Raw genomic sequence first — 8,392 nt, 5'->3', positions numbered from 1 at the left:
GCCCTGGGGGAGGGTGCTCCCCCCTCACCCCTGACCCTCTGGACCTTGTTATCAGGTCCTTGCCCTGTGAGTTCTTCTCCCCTCCCCCGGCCCTCTTCCCTCATTTCTGAACCATGCCAAGGAAACATCTGTACACACTGGTGCACCATACTTTTCATTTCCTCACCCTCATGTCCCACCCTGACACCAAGTGGCAGAACCTTTTGCTACCTGTGGAGGGTGAGAAACCCCAGTGGGCTAGCGTATATTCCACCTTGATCCCATAACCCACTGGGGATATCAGCTGGTGGCTCCTTCCTGGAGCCATGAGCATGGGCATGTACTTGGCACAGTTCACTCCCCTCCCTCCCCCGACACCTGCCCTTTTGAAGCATCAGGGAGACCCCGGTGCACGTCAATCTGGTGTGCGCCAGTGTAGGATTCATACAAGGTTTATGCTCTTGGCAACATTCAGGGCACACCCGGAGTGTTGTGCTGGACCTGTGCACACACAGCTTCTTTCAAGGGCATCAACCTTGGAATCTCGCCCAGATGACATGAACCGTGGGAAGCCTCCCAGGACTGGGCTCAAGGCCCGAGAGCAAGGAATGCGGTAGATAGAAACTGGTAAATAAGAATGTTAAACAAAGCCAGTGTATTCCTTTTATCTGTTGGAGAATGTAATGCGCGGGGGGAGAGAAAAAATAAAGGGGAAGGTGGAAAGCTGACAGGCAGAAGCCTGTTAGCAGACCAGCCGCTTGCTTGCTAAAAGCTCTGTGCTGTCTTGTCATTGAACCGCAACAACTGGCACCCAAACATGGGGCCCTCAGCACTCACCTCGCCCGGCAAGGGTTTCAGACGCGTCACTCATCCGCTTCGTGGATCCCGGTGAGTATTTTTCGTTGTGGTAAGTATGGGAAGCTCCCTCTCTGCTTTGCAAGTGCAACACCGCAATGAGCTACACTATTTGCTGCGTAAGGCTCAGCATGATTGCCCCACTCGAGAACTCACTCTCCTGCTACAGGAGGTGAGTGCCTAATGCCCGTGGTACCCTGAAGCCGGAACCTTTAAGCTAGCGGACTAGGAGTGGTTGGGCCAGACATTGCACAAAGAGCCTCGGGCGCCCGTGCAGGCTCTACATGCCTGGCACCTCTGCCGCGACGCGATACAGCGTGTCGCTTCGGACAGGCCCTCCCGCGCGAGGCTGGTGATCTCACCACGCCCGTCCGCTCCTGCAGCCATCCCCCCTCCTGGCGATGCAACACAGCATGTCGCCTCGGAAAGGCCCTCTCCAGCGCCAACAGAGGGGCTGCCGATCCCGCCACCCCCGTCCGCTCCTGCAGCCATCCCTCCCCCTGCTTCGCCCCCAGTGCCTCTATTACCACCGCCTCCCTGGCCTTCCCCACCAGAGCCGGTGTGTGATCACCCTCCCCCCGTGGGGCCCCATGCTCCGGGGCCCCCCGGAGGGTCGTCCGCGTCTGCTCAGCGGCTTTTGCTGGTGCAACAAATGGTCGATGCAGCGAAGACTCGCTCAGATCTTACAGCAGAGGAGCTGGCTGAGCTGGTCTCAGTTTGTCTGGTGACCTGGCAGGATGATGACCAGGGCAACCAGGTTGCAAACTGGGTCAGTTTGCCTTACTCGGTGATCAGAGAGGTAAAGAAAGCGATTTGCGAGTTCGGTCTGACCAGCACGTATGTGCGTGGTCTCATTGAAGGGCTAGGTTCTGGGTATTCCCTGGTCCCTGAGGACTGGAAGGCACTGTTGCGCATGATGCTGACACCTAGTCAGTATGTTATTTGGCTTAGTGAATTTCGGCAGATGGCGGAACGCCAAGCCCAGGTGTATAGAGAGCAAGGTATCATTTATGAGCACTTGGCAGGGGAGGGCCAATTTGCTACTGTTCAGATGCAGTCTCAACTCCCTCAGGCCGTCTTCCCCATTATTTCCACCTGTGCCCAGCATGCTTTCCGGAAGGTCCCGGATTCAGGCAAGCCTAGCAAAAGCTTTGCCAGTATCCGTCAGGGTGCATCAGAGTCCTTTATGGATTTTACCAACAGATTGCAAGAGGCTATCCTCCGACAGGTGGATAACCCTGCGGCAGCTCAGGAGATCCTGTTAAAAATGGCGGTTGAAAATGCGAACGAGGATTGCCGCCGTGCTCTCCAGGCAGCACAAACTGCTGGAGTTCTAGAGCTGTCTGATATGCTGCGGGCGTGCCAAAACATCGGAACTCAAGCACATAAAGCTGGGGTTCTGGCTGCCGCCCTGCGGAAAAGCGGGAAGGAGGGGAAGCATTGTTACCGCTGTGGAAAGGAGGGTCACTTTCAGCGGGAGTGCCGCTCATCGTCAGCGCCCACCCGCCCCTCAAAGAAGTGCCCCAAATGTCGGAAGGGCTATCACTGGGCTAATCAGTGTCGTAGCGGGTCGGGAAACCGTACGACGGGTCTCCCCCGAACCCAGGGCCAAACAGGGGTGTTTCCCACTCAGACAACTGTTCCTCTGTCTTAAAATCCATAGATTCCATGAGGACGGTGACTACCGGAAGTGCAGGGCTTGATTTGATTATGCAGGAGGACGCTGATTTTCAGTTGCCGGGGGAGGTTTGCGCCATACCTACACAAGTGACGGCACCTCTCCCTGCCGGATTTGTGGGTCTGGTTCTCCCTCGCTCACACGCTGGGAAACAGGGTTTTTTTGTCATCCCAGGGGTCACTGACGCCAATTACACCGGCGTTATTAAGGTTCAGGTGTGGACCCATCTTCTGCAGTCGCTCCTGCATGGACGGACAATTGCGCAACTGATTTTAGTCCCCTATCAGAAGCCAGCTGCAGAGGATCGAGCCCGGGGCGGAGGCGGCTTTGGATCGACTCTGGCTCAGTCGCCATCTCACAACACGTCCTCTCCACTTGTTGCTCTAACAACGTCGGTCCGCCCCTCGAAACCTCAGTTAACACTTCTCTTAAATAATGTTCCTTTTACAGGGCTGGTGGACACTGGAGCTGACGTTATGGTGATTCGTGATCCAGAGTGGCCGGTCGGTTGGCCAACAGTTCCTTCTAAAGAGTTGTGGGGGATCGGGGGTAGCAAACCCGGGCACCAAAGTTTGTCTTGGGTCACGGTCTCTAAACAAGGAGGCCGTGCCCTTGCTACGATCCGCCCTTTTGTACTCCCTGTCCACCTCAATATTTGGGGCCGTGACTTACTTGCAAAGCTGGACACCACCCTCGATATTAATATATAATGGCCCAAAATCCTCCCTCACCCACTTTGCCATCCGCATTACCATTGGTATGGCAATCCTTAGAACCCGTATGGATTGACCAGTGGCCCCTCCCCTAGAAAAGCTGAAAGCGCTTCATTCACTTGTACAATAATAACAGCGCTTGGAGAGCTTTACTAGTCCTTGGAACTAGCTGCTGTTATTTTGGCCTTTCAATTTTTTGCTGATTGTCCCTTTAATTTGATCGTGGACACGCATTATGTTTATCAGGTAATTGATCATTTATCCCTTGCCCTTATTACCCCTCAGGTCGATGCGGACCTTCTTCGCCTGTTTTTTGTCCTTACAGTATCTCCTCACCACTCGTAATTTCCCTTATTTTGTTGCTCATATTCACAATCATACACCTCTGCCTGGGCTACTCACTGAAGGCAATGCGCGTGCTGATCGCGCGTTACGTGGTCAGGTAAATTCCCTTTTTTCTGACCCCATCAAAAGCCATTTCTTTTTTAATCAGTCTGCCTCTGTTTTGGCCGGACAGTTTTACATTCCTGCTGATCATGCACGTTCTATTGTTTGTTCCTGCCCCACTGTGCTGCTGCTGCCCCTACCTTTTCTTATGCCGTTAACCCCAGAGGTACCGCAGCGAATCAGCTGTGGCAAATGGATGTCGCTCACATGCCACAATTCCGCCCCTATTCGTTTTTACATGTTTCCATTGATACCTATTTGGGATTCCTCTGGGTGACCCCACAGCGTGGGGAAGCCACTCCCAAAGTTATTCACCATTCGCTAGCCTGTTTTGCTGTTATTGGTCGCCCGAGCCAGATAAAAACGGATAATGCCCCAGCCTATTGCTCCACAGCCCTCTCCACCTTTTGTGGCCAATGGGACGTCCATTTCAAACACGGGATCCCTTATAATTCCACAGGCCAAGCTGTTGAATGTGCAAATCGCACGCTAAAAACCTTGCTCGACAAACAATTAAAACAAGGGGAGCTGCGTCTCCGAACCTTAGGAGACATTCAGCAACAAATGCATATCCTTTTGTTTACTTTAAATAATTTAACGCTGAACACAGCTCAGCAGACCCCCACGGATCGGCATTTTCATAAGTCCGAGGTACTGGAAAGACCGCGTGTCTATTACCGTCAGCTGCCCGATCTGCAATGGTTGGGCCCAGTACCTTTAATCACTTGGGGTCGGGGATATACTGCTGTCTCTCCCCCCTGCAGGACCGTTGTGGGTTCCGGCCCGATGTGTGCGACCGGCACTGAAACAGCATGGTGTGGCACCAGGGGCTGTCGAACCCCATACCGGAGTTTCAGCTGACCTTGGAGGAGAATGCGGTGCCTCCCGGGTCGACAACGGCGGGATGGAAACGGAGGAGGCGTAGCGTCCCAAGCCAGCCCGTGACTTGGGGAGCAGTAAAAGCATTGGTCGCCACGTCTCAACGAAGACTGACAGCAAACCAACAGCCAGAGACTCCTGAGACTTTGCTTGTGGCAATTCTCGCCCAAATTACTGCTAATTCTGTACTGATTGTATGCCTTTTGTGCCTGTTATTTCCTGCAGGGGTTGGCTTGGGAGCGCTTCCTCCGTTACGAGCCCGAATGACATATAACCTATGGGAAAGATTGGCTTCAACAGCAAATGTTACCCACTTTTGTTTATCTCATTTTGTAGCAGCTGAAGAATTGTTGTTAGGTACGTGCCTTATTCCAGTATGTCATCACCCTGAGGAAATTGGGAATGAGATGATGCTCGCTGCTTACGCGAACCTCTCTTCCCAGTACTCTAGCATGGCTAATTGGGGCCCGGCCAATTACACTTTACCTTCTTAAGCTTATTTTTTGCTGTTGCTGTGTGCAATGTATTTCCTTTTTGTTAAGGCTTTGTCGAGAACCGCCCTGGCAGGCTCCACGAGTTATGACCTCGTCTGTCCGGGAGTTAATTGGCTTGCAAAAGCAAATTGATGGATACCATGAGATGGCCAAGCACAAATAAACAAAAAAAGGAGGGGATGTAGGATTCATACAAGGTTTATGCGCTTGGCAACATTCAGGGCACACCCGGAGTGTTGTGCTGGACCTGTGCACACACAGCTTCTTTCAAGGGCATCAACCTGGGAATCTTGCCCAGATGACATGAACCGTGGGAAGTCTCCCAGGACTGGGCTCAAGGCCCGAGAGCAAGGAATGCGGTAGATAGAAACTGGTAAATAAGAATGTTAAACAAAGCCAATGTATTCCTTTTATCTGTTGGAGAATGTAATGTGCGGGGGGAGAGAAAGAATAAAGGGGAAGGTGGAAAGCTGACAGGCAGAAGCCTGTTAGCAGACCAGCCGCTTGCTTGCTAAAAGCTCTGTGCTGTCTTGTCATTGAACTGCCACACGCCAGTTTGCAGCATCCTTGCCGGCTCCTCCAGAACCTTCTCCTTAGCTTCTGACAGCACCTTCCCCTGCACATCCTTATGAACGCACACCCTGTCTATGTCCCATGAAATCTCGAGACCTCTTTGTCAACCTCCTCCTGGAGCTGGCCAAAGTGACCATCTATAAAACCAGGAGGAGGACACTGAACTGTGGGGCCTATTGGTTCATGCATCTGGGCAGAGTTACTTTGGGCTGCATCAGCTGGCTCCCTAGACACCTTTGAGGAGCAGTGAACAGTGTCTGGGGTTCTCTGTTTGGTGTCGTTATCTGGTTCCCTGGTTATGGCCCTATGACTTCACTCCTGTCTCTGTTTTCTTATCAGTTGTCCCCCAAAATCATTTGAGCCCCAGGTTTAGTCACTCTGCCCCTTAGGCTGTGGGAGGGACCTTCAGATGTGGGCCGGCTTGCACCCTCGCACTCCCAGAACTCAATAGTTGTTCATCCCCTTCACTCTGTCACACAGCTATGAAGGGAGGTGAAAGAAGCATCACTCATAGTTATCTTTCTCTCATGGGTTCTCCTGAACCACATTATTTTAATATGTATTGGCTTCCCTTCAAACTCTGCAGAAGGGAGCAGAGGGGTAAAAGAACCAAATTCCCAGGTTTAGTGAGCTGTGGGGAACTATATATAAGGTCCAGAAGTTGGGATCCCAATGTGCATATATGGATCATGCCTCCTGAATCCCTTTGCCACCTCCCTCTGTCCTTCTCTGACTCCTCTTTTCGGGGTTGTTATAGCCATGTTGATCCCAGGATATTAGAAAGACAAGGTCGGTGAAAAGAAGAGTGTTTGAAAGAAGAGTGAATAGTGAATCAGTTCACTAGAAGAGATTAAACATAAATTATATTTAAAGTTAGGACTCCACATATGGCTCTAGGGTAAACATAGATTAAGTTAGTACTGTAGTAACTGAAGTTAATAAAGCTCAAATAAAATGGCACTTAAAATATTGTAGGAAATCTTTTAAGGAGAAGGATGGAAAATGCTGAACTCCTCTAAGTCTCAGAATTTAGGAGATTTGGGCCTCCTATAAGAATGGTTTATCAGGGGTACTGTAATATTTACTGCCTCTTCCTAATGGAAATTTCAGGCAGATGTTGAGCAAGAGGAAGAAAAAAAAACATGAGAAAATTCACCTCAAATTTTATTATAAATGAGAAAAAGCAAATGTTACCTACAATTATGACTATTAATATAAAAATTGATCTTGCTTTAAAAAATGGAAATGCCGTTAATTATAAAAACATGCTATTGAATTTAATAGGAATTAAACCAATTAGCTACTACAGAAATATAAAAAGGTTCTATCAAACTAACTCTAAAAACCTATTCAATTTAATAGAGCATATTGTCCTTTCTGTAGTTTAAAAAAATCTAAAGGAAAGGATATAATTTTCTTTAAAAACCCTACTGGAAAGTCATCATTTTCTATTATGTTTTGCCACGAGGGATATTATTTTTCTTGCTTTATTGGATGAAGTTATGTCTAAAAAGGGCTTAAATCATACCAACCATAAATTTGATATTTTTTCTTGATTTAAAGACAGATGGCACAAGTCAAGAGAAAATAGCCCTAAATTAAGTTCCACTTTACTGGAAGATTCAATGACAACTGTTTTATCTTTCCTTATATTGCTGAGGCTAGATTTGTTTTGGAAATAATAGGTTAAAGATGTTGGTTTATAAACAGAACAGGCAGACTAGTAACCTCATGGCTCCAACAGCAAACAGTACTTCCTGTCAGGGAAATAGATTCTTTATAACTCTCTGGAAGCTGTTCGATTTCAAGTCCAACTTTTAACCTTTTTGGAAATTTTAGAAAGGAATTTAATATAGGCTAGACATATTTTGGCTATGGATGCTGCTAACGCTGTGCCTGTTGCTTATTATACTAATTTTATTTGTCTCATTCTTACCTTGTATTCTCCAAATTTATGTATGTATCCATCCACCTGTTGTTTTTCATCATATGTGCAGATAAGATCTTTGGAACAGGCTCTAAGTTTGTTTTTAAGTGTGTATTGCTCCTAGCACATTTGGGACCCCAGTTGTCTGAATGGGCCATTTGCACAATATCTCAGTATAAATATCTAATATTAACTATAATGAATAGTGATTAATCCAGATTTCTCTTTCCTGTTAAAATAACTTTGAAAACTCTCCTGCAAACACTATACAGAGTTAACATTTTGAGAACAATGTGTAATGTGATTTTGACAAACTGAATTGCTGTAATTTACAAGACAAAACAAGACGATAATGAACAGAGCTTTGGTCAAGACCTTTTGTTTGTTGTTTGCATCCCTGCTTGAATAATAATGTGCTAAAAGTTCTGCACTAAGAGGTCACCTTCCATCACCCTCAAAATGAAGAATAATGGCTGGACTGGGAAAAATAATTGTACTGCTTTTATAATGGTCAAAATCTCCCAGCTGTCATAAAGCCCTTTTTCTGTGGTATGATAGACAATATATATAAAAAAATCTAATAAAGTATAAGAAATAAAAGGGTCACACAACAGAAGACATGTAGTTGCTAACCTGTGAGAATATTTTCCAGTGTATATAATAACTCTTTTTTTCTGTTGAGTGTCATGACTCCTATTATAAGACAAAATATTTCCCGGAGAAGACCTGTGTTGTCCACTTGAAGAATAATGAAGTTTTGCCACTGCACAACAGATGATGCCTGGAAACACAATGTATGCAGAGATCAAAAGACACAGAGGCAAGTCTATAACAAATTGAAATCATA

At 47.6% G+C, this 8,392-nt stretch overlaps 1 long non-coding RNA gene across 1 annotated transcript; it reads left to right on the top strand.

Annotated features, from left to right (window-relative positions):
• Positions 1–422: 422 nt before the first annotated feature.
• LOC140908645 (uncharacterized) lies at positions 423–7,586 on the top strand. The gene is made up of 2 exons (XR_012157942.1): positions 423–867; positions 4,437–7,586. It is a non-coding gene; the product is annotated as an uncharacterized lncRNA (long non-coding RNA).
• Positions 7,587–8,392: the final 806 nt, after the last annotated feature.

The sequence above is a fragment of the Lepidochelys kempii genome, chromosome 3 (assembly GCF_965140265.1).
Source record: "Lepidochelys kempii isolate rLepKem1 chromosome 3, rLepKem1.hap2, whole genome shotgun sequence".
NCBI classification, from domain to species: domain Eukaryota; kingdom Metazoa; phylum Chordata; order Testudines; family Cheloniidae; genus Lepidochelys; species Lepidochelys kempii.
This window is presented reverse-complemented; position numbering and strand designations above follow the sequence as displayed.